This window comes from Eubalaena glacialis, chromosome 4 (assembly GCF_028564815.1).
Source record: "Eubalaena glacialis isolate mEubGla1 chromosome 4, mEubGla1.1.hap2.+ XY, whole genome shotgun sequence".
Taxonomy (NCBI): domain Eukaryota; kingdom Metazoa; phylum Chordata; class Mammalia; order Artiodactyla; family Balaenidae; genus Eubalaena; species Eubalaena glacialis.
In genome coordinates, this window is record NC_083719.1 from 82,902,515 (window position 1) to 82,922,421 (window position 19,907).

The following is a 19,907-nucleotide window of genomic DNA, read 5'->3' on the forward strand; positions in this document are numbered from 1 at the left end:
TGGTCTGTATCTTGATTGTAGTAGTGGTTTCACAGGTGTGTATATCTGACAAAATTTATCATATTGTAAATTTTAATTGGTGTACTTTATTGTATATTATATATATTTGTGTATACACACTTATCAATATAGCTGATAACATAAATAATTCACTGTGTATCATTATCCTTAGTCATGTGTGCTGCTTCCTTTGGAAAACCTGCTTATATAAATTTGAGATAGATGAATACCTTCCAGTGGCAATAAAGAAGGCAATATAAAGACAACAGAGATGTTGTAAGTTTGTAGAATGGAAACTTAAATTATGCCTCTCTTATGCACAAATGAACCCAGATTTAACAATCCTAAGTAGTTTTGGCTAAAATTAGTTACACACAATATCCCTCATAAGTATTTCGTACTCTGTTTCATAAACTATCATTACAAGCATTATATTTATTTATTAATAATATATAAATAAATAAGCAAACAATCCTCCACCTAGTCATAGTACTAAATGACCAAAATAGCAGAGATTATGGTTGAGTTAATCTTTGCTTTATTTATTTATTTATTTTTAAAGATTTTTTTGATGTGGACCATTTTTAAAGTCTTTTATTGAATTTGTTACAATATTGCTTCTGTGTTTTTTATGTTTTGGTTTTTTGGCCGTGAGGCATGTGGGATCTTAGCTCCCTGACCAGGGATCGAACTCACACCCCCTGCATTGGAGGGCAAAGTCTTAACCACTGGACCGCCAGGGAAGTCCCAATCTTTGCTTTATTTTGTATGACTTTGCAAAGCAAGTAGTCTCTAAATTATTCAGAAGAGATGATCAATGTGTCATTTTTTAAAGATGGCTAATTATTTGTTTTTCAGCCATCATTACTTGAGCTCTTCATCTGCTGTTTCAGGCCCTAGGATATACACAAAGCAAGTTTGATATGGTCTTTGCCCTCACTGAAGTTAAAATCCAGTAGGAGCAAGCAATGAATTATTAACTGTATGAAGTGCTATAAATAAATATAAAATGATACAGGACAGTATTAAGTGTGAGGTTGATGGTGGCTCCTTAAAATTAAGTAGATGTGTACTTTAAAGTGGGAATCATTCTGAGGAGATGATATTTGTACATTGACCTTAAGTATGAAAGGACGTCACTGTGTGAATATCTCCAGGAAGAGCATTCAAGACACAGGTCATAGATATCAAATGCCAAGTGCTGGAGACCAGAATGAGCTCCATATGTTCCATGTAAAGAAGGGAGGCCAATTGAGCCTAAAGTTGGTGGATCATGTTGGAATTGGGTGAAAGGAGACAATTCATTAATTTAAGCAATTAACCAAACAGTATTTTTTCCCAGCTAAAATTCCTCAAATTCTAGTTCTCTTAAAATGTTTTTAAACTTTAAAGTTAGCATGTGACACTATGGGATAGACTTTGTTGGTATAAAAAAAATTAAGGTCAAAATAAAATTTGAGAACTTTATGTAAAAAAATTTTCGTCAAGTGGCACTTTTTAAAAAAAATCTCTGTTATTGTAAAAAAAAAAATCTCTAACTGTAAAACTAACAAGTATTTTAAAGTAAATATTCAGTATTTGCCTGGCTGTTTAGATATACATCTTTAAAAATTGGAAATGCCCACTTCACCAACTGAACATGAAATTTAAAGAATTCAGTTGCAGTATGTTAAGCTGAAGCATGGACCACACATTGACAGTTCATATCTTGGGTTATGTGCAGTTTAGGAAAAGAGCAAGAGAAGTTTAACCACTAAAATGTAAGCAGACTGTCTTTACTTCAAGCAGCAATTGCTCTTTTGAGTTATCTGAAATCATTCAGTAATTTTCCATAATTTGAGGAAATGCATGTCTAATAAAAGATGTGTGTGTAAATATGAAGTTAAATTTTATATTCATTGTTCAGTTGACTTTGAAATGCTCATATGTTCACCTGCTCAGAAATTTCTAGTTGGCTGATGTGAAATTTTTTAACCTTTGCAATTTGTTAAATAAAAATTTCATTACATGGCCCCAAGTAGCAGATTTAATTAATGTTTTTAAAATATTCATTGCCTTAGACACATTTATCATTTAAGTTTCAGCGGCCTCATTGTCAGCTTCTAAGCATTTAGAGTTATAATACTGAAGCAGGAGTTTATATAATGTTTGATTAGTGACCCTCAACCAGCAGCTTTCTCCTTTCTTCCATTCAGTTTTCATATTTCAGACCTCTTGGTTTTCTTACAAAATACAAAATAGAAAATACAAATAAGTCATAATCTAAAATAAATGGATTCTTTATTGCTGTCCCCTATTTGATAGCCGAAAAATAACCTCCTTGAATAAACAGATACATGTATAAATAGATAGGTGACTAACAAAAAAGAAACAAAGGAAAAAGACTGGTACGATCCATCAGGGAAACAGTAAATGCCAGCCATATGGTTAGGTGCTGAATATGCCTTATCTTTTAAACTAAGATAAATGAAACTTAAAACTAATTAAAGGGGAAAAAACCAGATTCAAAACCAAGTCTTTATGGCCCCAAAGCTGTGGTCTTTCCTTTGCGCCATGTTGCCACTAGGAGACAGTGTTAAAAACAATGAATTAATTGGTCCTCTATTATTAGTCTGCTTTGTTTTTATGCATTAATGGATATTAAAAATTATAATAGTACTTTTCATTAGGTCAGTAACTTGGCACTGGTCCTAAGCAGAGTATGTACCTACTGGGTCCCAAAAAGTGGCTGCTTTCAGGTCCCTTTCCTTGGCCACAAGTCACCAAATGACTGTCTCCGTTTTATTCAAGTCCAGCTGTATTGAAAAAGAGTAAAAAATATATTAATAGGAACACATATTTTAACATGTCTTTTTCGATGCTTTGCCCCTTTCTCATCATCTAAAGAGAGTTCTGCCTTTTTTCACTCAAATGTTTTCTCACTTTAGTGAGAAAGGGTCCTATCACCAATAAATTTTTGATGTACAGTTTGGAAAAGTAGAGGAGTAGACACAACAAAAATAGTCTAGCATATTCTAGATAGAAAGGTTGTGAGAGCAAAAGAAGTGCTAGGAATTCTGGGTACAGAGGCAGGTGAGAGACGATGGAGGGGGTAAGATTAACATAAGAGATGGCCACGAGGACGATGTGGAAGGGATGCTCTTCTGGAGTTTGGATAGTGAAAATCTTTGGGGTTTGGGAAGTAGATAAACAATTTCTGAGTCAGTGAAAGGAGATTTTGGTAAATTTTATGCATTACATAGTTGGTCTTCTGGATTATGGGGTGCTTGCATAAAACTATGACAGGCCACAGGCTTGGCCATTTGCTGTAAGGCAGTGCTTTATCCATATGTGAATATAGACTGGAAAACTGCTGCTGAGAGAGCCTAGCACAGTCAGGCTATGTTGTAGAATCTCTTGGAGTTACAAGGAAAAGTTGTGACTGATCTTTACTGTGGATGGCCTTAGGTATAAAAGATTGAGACAAGTTATGCCAGAGTGCTAAGATTTGTGTATCCTAAATTAGGGTTACAGGTGCTCAGATATTTGAAGTTATTCAAGAAGAGTGATATCAGCAGAAGCAGTATCCAATAATGACTTTCTCATTTTGAGCACAATATGGGGTACTTTGTTATAATACCCTTCTGTCTAGGAGAGCTGCTTATTTCATTCACTATTTTATATAAAGAACTTATTAAATGATCTATACCCTAACAAGAAGAAGGGAGTCTTTTTCTATCTTTTAAAAGACTATTCCGAAAACAACACCCTTTAGTTTTTTAAAGATATTATAAATGAGTTGACCTATTTCAAAATCAGTGAAGGGCTTTGGATCATGTTTCCTTGAAATAAACACCACTCCAACGATAGACCCAGTGCGTTAGGTTCATAAAGTTTACAAATAGATAAAGAACTGGGGAAATGAGCAGGTAGACTAATGAGAAATGGAGAGCAGGGTTATGTTAAGGTAGCAGTGGGGTCAGGAGGGAGAATACTGATGAAGCTGAACCAACAAACTCTTACCTCTTATAGAGGAAAAAGACAATAGAACTTAAACTGGTCAGAGAAAATAGGACAGTGGACTATACCTGTTTATTGGAACATTTTCATAATTTTTTCAACAGACATGTATAGAGCAGATAAAAGCATACTAGGGCATCATATCTGAAGTCAAAGTCATTACTTCTGGGATCTTATTTCAGAGCTAAGCCCTTTATACACTACAGCTGGGAGGGCACCGCCACTGCCTCAGGAATCACACAAGCAGTTAGATGTGCAGATTAGACCAGAGACATAGGTTTGTTTTGTCTTAGCCTGTTTGGCTCACTCACTCACTGGTATGTAAGTCATTGCCAGACGTTTTCTTGAAGTCAGTGGCGACATGAAGATAAAGATTGTGAACAACTCAATAAAACGGATAGAGTGATATAAGCCTAATTTTAAGACTTGCTTGAGAAATACCTAATAAAAATGTTATAAAACACTCAAACATAAAGCTTTATGTAAATAGTAATTAATATTTTTATACAGAGATATAAAATGCAGTTAATAAAAGAGTATGCATTAACATGGCATGAGTATTCTGGCACATTGACTGTCCTGTACTCTGTAAGTTAATTGCTACAGACTACTTCAGAAATAAAATACTAAACTGAAAATGATGTCATTTTAATTTTAGTTCTGCTTTGAAGACAAACATGCTGAAAAAAAGCAGTGTGCCAAAAAGGTGGTTAATTACTAGAGTTCTGCTCAAAGTACAATTACTCTATATGTAAGATGGATAGTTACTTGAGTTTCTCAATTCTGAAAGGTGATCAGATATGCCAGGCAAATGGTTACTAAGTAGGCATAATTTCACGAGTTTTTCCAAGTATTTTATTTATTTGGGAAATGAAGTTAATGATCATGAAAGTAGATATCTAACCACCTTGGCTGAACTGACAAAGTTCTACTGTACCATTTTTATAGACACAAAGGCAATTTTACAAATCTATCCTAAGTGTAAAGATATTATTTAGGGTCAAGGTAAATTTATAAAATAATAATTATAATAACGTATTTGTTATATATCTACTATAACCATATACTAGATGTATATTTCTCGAATTTAATTATTTGCCAATATCTGGTTCTAGGAAAGTTTTCTTCTTAAAAGCAATATTTGAAAAAAATGATTGAAGTTCAGTTATTTGACCTGAGTGATAGATTATATTTATGATGTATCAATAGTCACATGGGGCATTTGTCATTTGCTTTAAGCATAATAGAACAGTTTCAAAAATTCTAGAATATCTTCTTCATGACATGCAACACAGAGGATAAGTGATACTTTATGAAAACTTAGCTATTATTTTCTCTCATTCTTTTTTTTTTTTTTTTGACGGCGCCATGCGGCTTGTGGGATCTTAGTTCCCCGACCAGGGATTCAACCCAGGCCCTCAGCAGTGAGAGCGTGGAGTCCTAACCACTGGACCACCAGGGAATTCCCTATTCTTTTTTTTTTTTTTTCATTTCATGTATTTTATTTATTTATTTAGTTAGTTAGTTTTAACATCTTTATTGGAGTATAATTGCTTTACAGTGGTGTGTTAGTTTCTGCTTTATAACAAAGTGAATCAGTTATACATATACATATGTCCCCATAACTCTTCCCTCTTGCGTCTCCCTAATTTTTTTTTTAAACATCTTTATTGAAGTATAATTGCTTTACAATGGTGTGTTAGTTTCTGCTTTATAACAAAGTGAATCAGTTATACATATACATATGTTCCCATATCTCTTCCCTCTTGCATCTCCCCCCCTCCCACCCTCCCCATCCCACCCCTCTAGATGGTCACAAAGCACCGAGCTGATCTCCCTGTGCTATGCGGCTGCTTCCCACTAGCTATCTATTTTACATTTGGTAGTGTATATATGTCCATGACACTCTCTCACCCTGTCACATCTCACCCCTCCCCCTCCCCATATCCTCAAGTCCATTCTCTAGTAGGTCTGTGTCTTTATTCCCGTCTTGCCACTAGGTTCTTCATGGCCTTTTTTTTTTTTTTTTCCTTAGATTCCATATATATGTGTTAGCATACTGTATTTGTTTTTCTCTTTCTGACTTACTTCACTCTGTATGACAGACTCTAACTCCATCCACCTCATTACAAATACCTCCATTTCATTTCTTTTTATGGCTGAGTAATATTCCATTGTATATATGTGCCACATCTTCTTTATCCATTCATCCGATGATGGACACTTAGGTTGCTTCCATGTCCTGGCTATTGTAAATAGAGCTGCAATGAACATTTTGGTACATGACTCTTTTTGAACTATGGTTTTCTCAGGGTATATGCCCAGTAGTGGGATTGCTGGGTTGTATGGTAGTTCTATTTTTAGTTTTTTAAGGAACCTCCATACTGTTCTCCATAGTGGCTGTATCAATTTACATTCCCACCAACAGTGCAAGAGGGGTCCCTTTCCTCCACACCCTCTCCAGCATTTATTGTTTCTAGATTTTTTGATGATGGCCAATCTGACCGGTGTGAGATGATACCTCATTGTAGTTTTGATTTGCATTTCTCTAATGATTAATGATGTTGAGCATTCTTTCATGTGTCTGTTGGCAATCTGTATATCTTCTTTGGAGAAATGTCTATTTAGGTCTTCTGCCCATTTTTGGATTGGGTTGTTCGTTTTTTTGTTATTGAGCTTCATGAGCTGCTTGTAAATCTTGGAGATTAATCCTTTGTCAGTTGCTTCATTTGCAAATATTTTCTCCCATTCTGAGGGTTGTCTTTTGGTCTTGTTTATGGTTTCCTTTGCTGTGCAAAAGCTTTTAAGTTTCATTAGGTCCCATTTGTTTATTTGTGTTTTTATTTCCATTTCTCTAGGAGCTGGGTCAAAAAGAATCTTGCTGTGATTTATGTCATAGAGTGTTCTGCCTATGTTTTCCTCTAAGAGTTTGATAGTGTCTGGCCTTACACTTAGGTCTTTAATCCATTTTGAGTTCATTTTTGTGTATGGTGTCAGGGAGTGTTCTAATTTCATACTTTTACATGTACCTGTCCAATTTTCCCAGCACCACTTATTGAAGAGGCTGTCTTTTCTCCACTGTATATGCTTGCCTCCTTTATCAAAGATAAGGTGACCATATGTGCGTGGGTTTATCTCTGGGCTTTCTATCCTGTTCCATTGATCTATATTTCTGTTTTTGTGCCAGCACCAAACTGTCTTGATTACTGTAGCTTTGTAATATAGTCTGAAGTCAGGGAGCCTGATTCCTCCAGCTCCATTTTTCGTTCTCAAGATTGCTTTGGCTATTCGGGGTCTTTGTGTTTCCATACAAATTGTGGAATTTTTTGTTCTAGTTCTGTGAAAAATGCCAGTGGTAGTTTGATAGGGATTGCATTGAATCTGTAGATTGCTTTGGGTAGTAGAGTCATTTTCACAATGTTGATTCTTCCAATCCAAGAACATGGTATATCTCTCCATCTATTTGTATCATCTTTAATTTCTTTCATCAGTGTCTTATAATTTTCTGCATACAGGTCTTTTGTCTCCTTAGGTAGGTTTATTCCTAGATATTTTATTCTTTTTGTTGCAATGGTAAACGGGAGTGTTTTCTTAATTTCACTTTCAGATTTTTCATCATTAGTGTATAGAAATGCAAGAGATTTCTGTGCATTAATTTTGTATCCTGCTACTTTACCAAATTTATTCTTTTTATTTTAAATAAAAATTAGTTGTAAAATGAGCTCAACTAACACCTCACTATACCTAAAATGTTCATCCACCAGAGTTTTTCCATTTCTTTTGGGTATCAAATAAGCCAGCTTTCCTTTGACAATGAAGGATGAATGCCTGCATGGGTATTCTCTCTCTCCCTTTACTAAAGGTTACAAAGTTCTAGGACAGTCCAGTATTTCTAAATATTGTATTAAAATATCTGGTGAAATACGTCGACTTGAGATTCATGATGTCCTTCATGCCTAGTGTAGTTAGTGTAATTTTGGTCAGGCTGGTGCTTCCTGATCTGGCCAATTCTTACGTGTTGACTAGTGGCCTTCAACCATGTACTAGATATAATAAACTGTAATTTTTGAAACATGCCTACATCTAGACCTTAACTACTCTAGAGAACTGATCCTGACTTCCCCAGCTTCCTACTCCTGGGATGTACTTCACTTCTCTGCAGGCTGGTTCCCCGTAAACCTTGAAGCTATTCTTTTAGCATCTAAGCAAGTTTGACAGGTGCCTATTTTGTAGACATTACTCATATTCCCTCAAATTTCAGATGTAATTAAAGGTGTAATTGCTCCCTCTTTTGCACTCCCATTGCTCCATCTACCTACATTTTACATAGAATTTCTAACATTTTACTGCACGATTTAGTCCCATGCCTGCTTACAGATTCTTGATTACAAACCTCTCAGTTGCAGGTAATATATTTAACTTTGTGATTCCATGACAAGTGATTAGCACAAGTAAACAGTGCGTAGCACACATTTAGCACTCAACAAAACCTTACTGAATACGTTGATGAATAACTTAACTTTTGAGGGCCATCTAAAGCAGGGTTGTGCTGGTGATACATAAAGCCCTATTAGGGTTTCTCCAGGTCGCAGCAGATCCCTAAACCTTCTTCTCTTCCCAGTTTAACAAGAACTACAAAAATAATCATTGATCCTTTACAAAATGGCCTAAATCACTTTGTTAAGATAATTTTTATGTAAGTTCAACAATAAAATTATGGATAGTATTGTTATACTTGTAACTCTAATATAAAACTAAAATATATTTATCATAAGTACAAAAAAAAGGAGTAAAGTCCTTAATGTCTGTTTCTGGATTTGTTTTCCTATCTCCCTCTGTGGAGACACACCATACTCAAGTGAGCCTATAGTTGGATCTTAGAAGACAAATCTCAGGCTTGAAATTCTCAAAAATATGGGAAGGCAAGTGGGAATTCTACTGTCTCCTATCAGGCAAAGGCTAAGCAGCTAGCAGCAATAAGATATACTAGCTTTTCTTAGAAACAGGTAGGAAAATCAGTGGATCGCAAGGTGAGCTGAGTCAAAATTTCAGGTTTATTCCATCAGAGAAGATGGATAGGTGCCGACATCCAATTTATAGTCTCAAAGGGCTGTATCTCCTGACATTTCCTGCTGGAATAAAGTAAAAACCTCCATCATATTGGGAAGGGAATGCCTATCCACTACTCCTCTAGATGACCCTTAGACCAGTGCCATGCCCTTGGGGAGACAGTCGAGTGACCAACTCATTAGCTACTAGCTCAGAGAAAGCTAAAGAAAACAAAATAATGACAAAAGGATAATAACATTGTTCTGCTGCCTCTGACGTATAAAACTGCAGTGTTTAAGAAAGAAAAAGATTGGTTTTTTTAGGATCAGAATACTTTAATAAGATATCAGCATCAAAATATATTTCCTTATACGGTTAAGCTCCCGTATAGTAATAATGTTGTCAGTAGGAATTTGACAATATAATAATGTTCATGAAATCATTACCTTGATAGATAAGGTTATTATGATGCTTGGAATATTTTTCAGAGTGTTTTAGTAAATCTGTAAGGGTAAAGTGTCTTTAATGCTGAGGCCGACCACATAGGCAATCAAACACCAGTGCTTACATGTCTGTAACCCTTCAAGTTCTGCTGCCCTGCATGGGGCTGAGTTGTGGTGCTGAAGCATGATTTGGGGCAACAAGATGATTAGGTAATTTTTCTTGTATAACTTAGATTTCTTTCGAAATTTAAATTTTTGTTCTATATTCAAAAAAACCCCACTAATCGAAAAGATACATGTACCCCAATGTTCATAGCAGCATTATTTACAATAACCAAGATATGGAAGCAACCTAAGTGTCCATCAACAGATAAATGGATAAAGAAGATGTGGATAAAGATATATATATATGATAATGAATATTTTTCAGCCACAAAAAAGAATGAAATTTTGCCATTTACAACAACATGGATGGACTGGGAGGGTATTTATGCTTAGTGAAATAAGTCAGGCATGGAAAGACAAATATCACTTACATGTGGAATCTAAAAAATAAACTAGTGAACACAAAAAGAAACAAGTCTCGGGACTTCCCTGGCAGTCCAGTGGTTAAGATTTCGCCTTCTAATGCAGGGGGTGCAGGTTCTATCCCTGGTCAGGGAGCTAAGATCCCACATGCCCTGTGGCCAAAAAAACCAAAACATAAAACAGAAGCAATATTATAACAAATTCAATAAAGACTTTAAAAATTGTCTACATCAAAAAAAAAAAAAATCTTAAAAAAAAAGTCTCACAGAGAACAAACTAGTGGTTACCAGGGGGGAAAGGGAAGCGGGGAGGGGCAAATAGGGGCAAGGGGTTAAGAGGTACAAACTACTATGTATAAAATAAATAACCTACAAGGATATATTGTACAACACAGGGAATGTAGGCAATATTTTCTAAATTATAAATGGAGTATAACCTTTAAAATTTGTGAATCAATGTTGTACACCTGAAACAGATAATATTGTACATCAAGTATACCTCAATAAAAATTTTTAAAAATAAAGTTCACCCACCTCCTTGCTCATTTATTTATATGCTGTCTTAAATTTATGCATTTGCTATTACTAAAATTGATATATTTGTAATATTTTTTTAAAAAGAAGGAAATATTCAAAGAGCATAAAGAAGAAAATAATACCTTTAAGGGGACAAACATAAAACTTACAGATAAACAATCCTACAAAATAATGGCATGAAATAAGGACCAACATAAAATTTCATAACCAGTGCTATACACTGAATTGTGTCCTCCCAAAATTTATATTTTGAAGCTTTAACCCTCCATGTAACTATATATGAAAATCGGGCCTATAAGGAGGTAATTAATATTAAATAAGGTCATAAGGGTGGGGCTCTGATAGGAGAGGATTAGTGTCCTTATAAAAAGAGACATCATGTGGACTTCTTAAAAAGATCCCACGTGCTGCAGCTAAGACCCGGCACAGCCAAAAATAAATAAATAATAAATAAATATTTTTTTAAAAATAAAATAAAAAATAAAGGCAGCAGAGTTTTCTCTATCTCCCTCTTTTTTCTTCCTGCCCAAATACCATTTTTTTGAGGTATAGTAGACATAGCATGTTAGTTTTAGAGGTACAGTGTAATGATTTGTATAAGAGCAAATGATTACCACAGTAAGTTTAGTTAACATCCACTCTACTAGTTATTTTTAAATGTACAATATGGTATTATTAACTATAGTCTCTGTTGTTGTATACTATATCCCTGTTACTTAGTTTATAACTGGAAGTTTGTACCCTTTGACTCCCCTCATCCATTTCAGCCACGCCCCCCCCAACTCTTCACCTCTGACAAACACCAATCTGTTCTCTGTATCTGTGAGCTTGGTTTTTAAAATTTGTTTCACTTTTTTTTTTTTTAAAGATTCCACATGTAAGTGAGATCATAAGGTATTTGTCTTTCTCTGTCTGGCTTATTTCATTTAGCATAATGCCCTCAAGGTCCATACATGTAGCAAGTAGCCAGATTTTATTCTTTTTTATGGCTATATAATATTCCATTGTGTGTATATATGCATGTATATATGTATGAATGTGTGTGTATATATGTATATAATCACATTTTCTTTATCCATTTGTCTGTCGATGGATGTTTAAGTTGTTTCCATGTCATGGCTATTGTAAATAATGCCTTAATGAACATGAGGGTACATACTCCTTTTGAGTTAATGTTCCCGTTTTCTTTGCATAAATACCAAGAAGTGGAATTGGTGGATCATATGGTTCTATTTTTAATTTTTTGTGAAACTTCCATATAATTTTGCATAGTGGCTGCACCAATTTACATTACCATGAACAGTACTCAAGGGTTCTCTTTTCTCCATACCATCAACACTTGTCATTTCTTTTTGATGATAGTCATTCTAACAGGTATAAATTGATATCTCATTGTGATTTTGAAATGCATTTCCCTACTGATTAGTGATGTTAAGCACCTTTTCATGTACCTGTTGGCCATTTGTATGTCTTTTGAAAAATGTCTATTCAGATCCTCCACCCATTTTTTTAATCAGATTGCTTTTTGGCCATTGAGTTGTATGAGTTTTTTATATAGTTTGAATATTAACCCCTTATCAGTTATATGATTTGCAAATATTTTCTCCCATTCTGTATGTTGATTTGTCATTTTGCTGATGGTTTCCTTTGCTGTGCAGAAGGTTTTTAGCTTGATGTAGTATTTTTTATTTTGTTGCCTTTGCTTTTGGTGTCAAACCCAAAAAAATCATCACTAATACTGATGTCAAGCAGCTTAACACCTATGTTTTAAGGTGTCATGTCTTAAATTCAAGTCTTTAAACCATTTTAACTTTTGTGTATGGTATAAGGTAGTGGTCCAATTTTATTCTTTTGCATGTGGCTGCCCAGTTTTGAACACCATTTAATGAAAAGATGGTCTTTTCCCCACCGTATATTCTTGGCTCCTTGCTCCTAAAATAATTGACCCCATAAGTGTGGGTTTATTTCTCGGCTATCTATTCTGTTCCATTGACCTATCTGTCTGTTTTTGTGCTGGTACCATACTGTTTTGATTACTCTCGCTCTGTGATATAGTTTGAAATCAGGGAGCATGATACCTCAAGCTTTGTTCTTTTTTCTCAAGATTGCTTTTTTCTATTTGGGGTTTTTGTGGATCCATACAAATTTGGGGATTGTTTGTTCTATGTCTTTGAAAAAATGCCACTGGAATTTTGATAGGGATTGCATTGATCTGTAGATTGCTTTGGGTAGTATGTACACAATAACAGTATTAATTCTTCCAATCCATAAGCGTGGAATATCTATTTATTTGTGTTTTCTTCAATTTCTTTCATCAATGTCTTACAGTTTTCAGAGAACAGTTATTTCACATCCCTGGTAAATTTATTCCTAGGAATTTTATTCTTATTGATGCAATTGTAAATGGGATTGTTTTCTTCATTTCTCTTTCTGACAGTTCATCATTAGCATATAGAAATGCAAGCAGATAGTTGTATATTTTATGTATCCTGCAATTTTTGATTAGTTCTAATGGTCTCTTCATGGTGTCTTTAGGGTTTTCTCTATAGCATACCATGTCATGTGCAAATAATGATAGTTTTATCTCTTCCTTTTCAGTTTGGATGTCTTTTATTTCTTTTACTTATCCAATTACTCTGGCTAGGACTTCCAATACTGTATTGAATAAAATTGGTGAGAGTGGGCATTTTTGTCTTGTCTCTGATCTTAAAGGAAAAGCTTTTAGCTTTTCACCATTAAGTATGGTGTTAGTTGTGGACTTGTCATATATGGTGTTGAGGTACATTCCTTTTATACCCACTTTGTTGAGTATTTCTATCAAATGAATGCTGACTTTTGTCAAACGCCTTTTCGGCATATATTGAGATAATCATATAATTTTTTATCCTTCATTTTGTTAATGTGGTGCACCACGTTGATTTTTTGCAGATGTTGAATCATCCCTGCATCCCTGGAATAAAGCCCACTTGATCAAATTGTATTATCCTTTAAATGTATTGCTGAATTTGATTTGCTAATATTTTGTTGAGGTTTTCTGCATCTGTGTTCATCATGGATATTGGCTTGTAATTTTCTTGTGTCATCCTTCTCTGGTCTTGGTATCAGGATAATGGTGGTCTTACAAAATGAGCTTGGCACTGTTCCTTCTGTTTGTTTGTTTTTTTCTTGTTTTTTTTTTTTTTTTTTTTTTGGAAGAGTAGAGATTTAATTCTTCTTTGAATGTTTGGTAAAATTCACCAGTGAAGCCATCTCATCCTGGACTGTTTTTTTGATATTTGTTTTGGAGGTTTTCGATTACTGATTCAGTCTACTTACTAGTAATTGATCTGTTCAGATTACTTCGTGACTTAGTTTTGTTAGGTTGTATATCTGAGGAATTTATCCATTTCTTCTAGGTTGCCCAACTTGTTGGTGTATAATTGTTGTGGTCTCTTATGATCCTTTGTATTTCTGTGGTATCAGTCGTAATGTCTCTGATTTCACTTCTGATTTTGAGTTGTCTCTCCCCCCCGCCCCCTGCTTTTTTTTGGGGGGGTCTAGCCTGAAGTTTAGGGTTTTGTCTTTTTAAACTCTATTTCATTTATTTCTGCTCTGATTTCTATTAGTTCCTATCTTTTATTAAGTTTAGGCTTCATTTGTTCTTTTCTAATTCCTTGAGGTGTGAAGTTAGCTTGTTTGAGATTTTTCTTGAGGAAGGCACTTACTGCTATGAACTTTTCTCTTAGAACTACTTTGCTTCATACCATAGGTTTTGGTATGTGTCCAATTTTCATTTGTTTCGAGATATTTTTTGATTTCCCCTTAAATTTCTTTTTTACCCATTGGTTGTTAAGTAACATGTTGTTTAATCTCCACATATTTGTGAACTTCCCAGTCTTCTTCTTATAATTGATTTCTAGTGTCACAACATTGTGGTCAAAAGAGCTGCTTGGTATGATTTCAGTCCTTTTCAATTTTTTAAGGCTTGCTTCATAGCCTAACATATGATTTATTCTGGAGAATGTTCCATGTGCACTTGTGAAGAATGTGTATTCTGGTGCTTTTGGATGGAATGTGCTGTATGTATGTTTAGTCTACCTGGTCTAGTGTGCTGTTAAAGGCTGTGTTTCCTTATTTTTTTGGCTAGATGACTTATCCATTGATGTATGAGGTATTAAAGTCCCCTAATATTACTGTATTGCATTGCTATCTATTTCTCCCTTTAGGTTTGTTGTTACTTGCTTAATACATGTAGGGGCTTCTATGTTGGGTACATAAATATTTACAAATGTTATGTTCTGATAGCTGATGTCTACCTCCTCCATGTCCTATTGAGTCATACATTTCCATTTGTCTGAATTCCAACTAAAATATTTACTTAATGACTTGTTTATTTTCCATATTATACTCCTAGAAGAGAGGTTGCAAAATGGGTTAGGTAAACTACATAATGTAGATCTATATATGTTTTTAAACCTTCTAATAAAACTAATAAATACTTAGAATATGTCATATACATATACGACTCAAACTGGAGTTAGAAAATGTTTAAAGAAATCCTTTGGAGGGGTAAAAGTTATGTATACAACTAGGTTTTAAAATTGTTGAATAATGTGGCATTTGAAATGTGCAACTTAATAGGTAATCAAATTTATTTGAGCTGTGTTCTCATTTGAAAATTAAAATGTAAATTTAGACCTTTAATTTGAGTGGACCTGGACATAGAACATGCTTTTGATATATTTAGAGGCATCTATTTAACTCACATTATCCTGATAAACATTTTCCCTAATCACCTATGTGCATTAAAAGAACCTGTGAATTAGTAAGTTTAAAAATGTACATTAAGGATTAGTCAATAGGTGTTTTTATGCTTTGTGGAACACATGGATTCCTGTACCATGTTCAATTTAGAGAGAGACTCTTTCAGCATTATCACTTCTCATTATTATGAATATAGTGAAAATTTCACAAATTGGAATGCCAAGATCACTCATTAGCTATTGGACTTATATTTGCTTAACACTATGTGATTTTTAGCATTTCTTCCTTTTGGTAGCTCTGAGCAACACCTTTTAAAGTATAATTTTAATTTCCGTATACTTTAAACTTTTGAAAATTTTTCCCCAGTGTGAATATTATGTTATGTAGCCCTGATACTAAAGTACTAATACTCTTGGCCATATCATCAGTATTACTGACATGAGTCGATGTATGTGGGGTTAACTGAAAATTTTTAAATGTAATCCTGTTAATCTAGGGGTATGAAAATGAGATTTGCTCTCAGGAAACAAGGGATTTTTGTATATTGATTCATCTAAAGTTTCCAAAGTCTATCACTAAGGGAAAAAAAAAAAAAGACTAAGTATTAACTGCAAAAATGTTGAAGTCTGCATTGAAACTATAATGCTTTATGGTAACAACTAAGTTATTGTAATTTCCTTCACGCCTCAAGGTGTTATAAATCATAATGTCAGTGAACTAGAGGTTTCATAATTCTCTCAACATAAATAATAATGAGTTCCGGATGAGTAGACAAGTGGATATTTGTAAGACTACTTAAGTGATTTGATTTAGAGCAGTCAATGAGCTCATAAAAACACAGAAGATAACTGAAGGTAAACAGCATGAAACAGATATGATAATTTAACACTGGGTTTTCTAGATGTTTGAAAGATGTGCACAGCCTATAGGTTAAGAATAAATACTGCCTGAGGAAAAGGAAGAGGCATTAGTCAGAGTTCATGTAGACAAAATGAGTAAGTCCCAGAGATCTGCTTTACAGCATAGTTCCTAGAGTTAACAATACTGTACTGTATACCTAAAATTTTTCTAAGAAGGTAGATCTTATATTAAGTGTTCTTATCGTAAATACCAACAAAAATAATAGCACAAGCTAACTTTTGAAGGTGATGAATATGCTTATAGCATAGATTGTGGTGATGGTTTCATGAATGGATACTTATCTCCAAATTCATAAAGTTGTATACATAAATATGTATAATTTTTTATTTTTTTATTTCTTTTATATTGGAGTATAGTTGATTTACAATGTTGTGTTAGTATCAGGTGTACAGCAAAGTGATTCAGTTATACATATACATATATCTATTCTTTTCCAAATTCTATTCCCATTTAGATTATTACAGAATATTGAGTAGAGTTCCCTGTGCTGTACAGTAGGTCCTTGTTGGTTATCTATTTTAAGTATAATTTTTAATAAATCAATCATACCTCAATACAGTAATTTTTTATAAGGAAAGAATGCTGAGTTGGCAAATATTACAAGTCCATGTCAGCTGGTATATTAGATGGCCTGATGAATTAAACCCAAATATAATAATAAATTTTCTTACCAGATATATTTTGTTTATGCATGAGAGGAAGGGTAATTTAAATGTTTTTCAAATAAGATAATATTTTTGTCTTTTTCATTCCTTATATATAATTTCTATTCAAGATAAAGATAGTAATATATTTTTCCATAAAATTTGGGGGTTTTTTCACTTCACATCTTTCTGGGTGAATTAAAGGATTATAATTTATGTCCAAATTTTATAGCTGAATATTTTTTAAGAGCAGAAAAACTGAGTGACCCAATAAATACTACCTACTTTTAAAAAAATGGCCTTGGGAAATCAAGCATAGTTTCATGGTGACTGAACAAGAAAAAAACTGAACTTGGGCTTTTTACTCTTTAGAATGCATTAATATGTTCAATTACTGAGGACACTGAATATCTCATGTTCATTCCTCCTCAAATCCTTAGGGAGAATCTACCAACGTTCACTTAAAAAATATGATAAATAGAAGATGGATTGAAGAGTACAGAGAGTTGTACCATGGTCCATTTATACAACCATTTATTTTCCCAGCAAACATATAGTGCTTCATGTTGGGACAGGATAAGTTCAATAAAGGTCCTGCACTCCAGGAATTACTATACAGTCCTTTAACATTTTGCAGTGAGTGGCTCTTTATAATTCAGCTGATGTCGACCTCAGACATCTTTTTTTTTTAACATCTTTATTGGAGTATAATTGCTTTACAATGGTGTGTGACGTTCTGCTTTATAACAAAGTGAATCAGTTATACATATACATATGTTCCCATATCTCTTCCCTCTTGCATCTCCCTCCCTCCCACCCTCCCTATCCCACCCCTCTAGGTGGTCACAAAGCACCGAGCTAATCTCCCTGTGCTATGCGGCTGCTTCCCACTAGCTATCTATTTTACGTTTGGTAGTGTATATATGTCCATGCCACTCTCTTTGTCACAGCTTGCCCTTCCCCCTCCCCATATCCTCAAGTCCATTCTCTAGTAGGTCTGTGTCTTTATTCCCGTCTTACCACTAGGTTCTTCATGACCTTTTTTTTTTTTTCCCCTTAGATTCCATATATATGTGTTAGCATCCTGTATTTGTTTTTCTCTTTCTGACTTACTTCACTCTGTATGACAGACTCTAACTCACTCCATCCACCTCACTACAAATAACTCAATTTCGTTTCTTTTTATGGCTGAGTAATATTCCATTGTATATATGTGCCACATCCTCTTTATCCATTCATCTGTTGATGGACACTTAGGTTGCTTCCATGTCCTAGCTATTGTAAATAGAGCTGCAATGAACATTTGGGTACATGAGTCTTTTTGAATTATGGTTTTCTCAGGATATATGCCCAGTAGTGGGATTGCTGGGTCGTATGGTAGTTCTCAGAATGGGAGAAAATATTTGCAAATGAAGCAACTGACAAAGGATTAATCTCCAAAATTTACAAGCAGCTCATGCAGCTCAATAAAAAAAAACAAACAACCCAATCCAAAAATGGGCAGAAGACCTAAATAGACATTTCTCCAAAGAAGATATACAGATTGCCAACAAACACATGAAATAATGCTCAACATCATTAATCATTAGAGAAATGCAAATCAAAACTACAATGAGATATCATCTCACACCGGTCAGAATGGCCATCATCAAAAAATCTAGAAACAATAAATGCTGTAGAGGGTGTGGAGAAAAGGGAACACTCTTGCACTGTTGGTGGGAATGTAAATTGATACAGCCACTATGGAGAACAGTATGGAGGTTCCTTAAAAAACTAAAAATAGAACTACCATACGACTCAGACATCTTTGAATCCAGGACACTGCAATAAGCATTCCTGGCACTTCCATGCCATGTCAGGAGCAAAGGAGGTGTGACACAAATTCATGGTAACAAACCTTGTATTAATAGTCTTTTAACAGATATGACCAGAATTAGTGCCACTTGACTAATGCATAGACAAAATATAATGGAGGCCCATAAGAAAACAAATCTTAGTAATTTAAAATAAAGCAATGTTTTTATACATGTGAGTGTGACTATATAAAATTAATACTCACATCTCACGTTATAGTGAACCCAGGATTAAGGTTCTTAGCATACTGTGCCATACTGGCATCTGCTGATAGGAAGTTGTAACAACACACAATTCAGTAACCTGTCATACTACGATGAAAGGATAATCCTCCCTTTTTATAAAATTACCCAGAAATAATTTTAAAAACTGGAAGGGTATTAAGAACATGGAAAATACATTCCTTAGGTATGATCAATGGGGGAAAAAAAGGTTTGATTTAAGAAATGAAAGAAGCCAAGAGAAAGAAAAACACAAATCAAGATGAAAGTATTAGTTTTGATTTTTTTCATGGTTTTCTATTGAGAGACAAATTTCTCATCAAAATATTATATATAGAGCAAAATTACTGAGGTATTTATTTACAAGAAGCATTATCTCAAGAATTTTGTAATAGTTTCCTGTTGCTGTTATAACAAATTATTATAAATTTAGTGGCTAAAACAATACAAATTTACCCTCTCAAATCTGGAGGTCAGAAGTCTGAACTGGGCTGTACTGGGTTCAAATCAAAGTGTCAGCTGGCATGTGTTCCTTCTGAAGGCTCTAGGAAAGAGTCCATTTTTCTTGCCTTATTCAGCTTCTAGAGGCCACCTGCATTCCTTGGCTCCCAGCCCCACATCACTCAGATCTCTGCTTCCATTAATCACATCTCTGATTCTGACTCTTCTGCCTCCCTTTTTTCTTAGAAGAACCTCTGTGCTTATACTGAACCTATTCAGATAATGCTGAATAATATCCCATCTCAGGATCCTGAATGTAATCAAATTTACAAAATCTTTTTTGCCATGTAAGATAATATATGCACAGATGCTAAATATTAGAAATGGACACGTTTTGGAAAACCATTATTCTGCCTACTACAAGAGGCATAATAATGGCACCGCTTATTATAGGAAAACAAGGTACTACCCTAGAGTATTGTACATGGAAAAAATGCTGGATCCAAGCTCTGGCTCTGCTAGTACCAC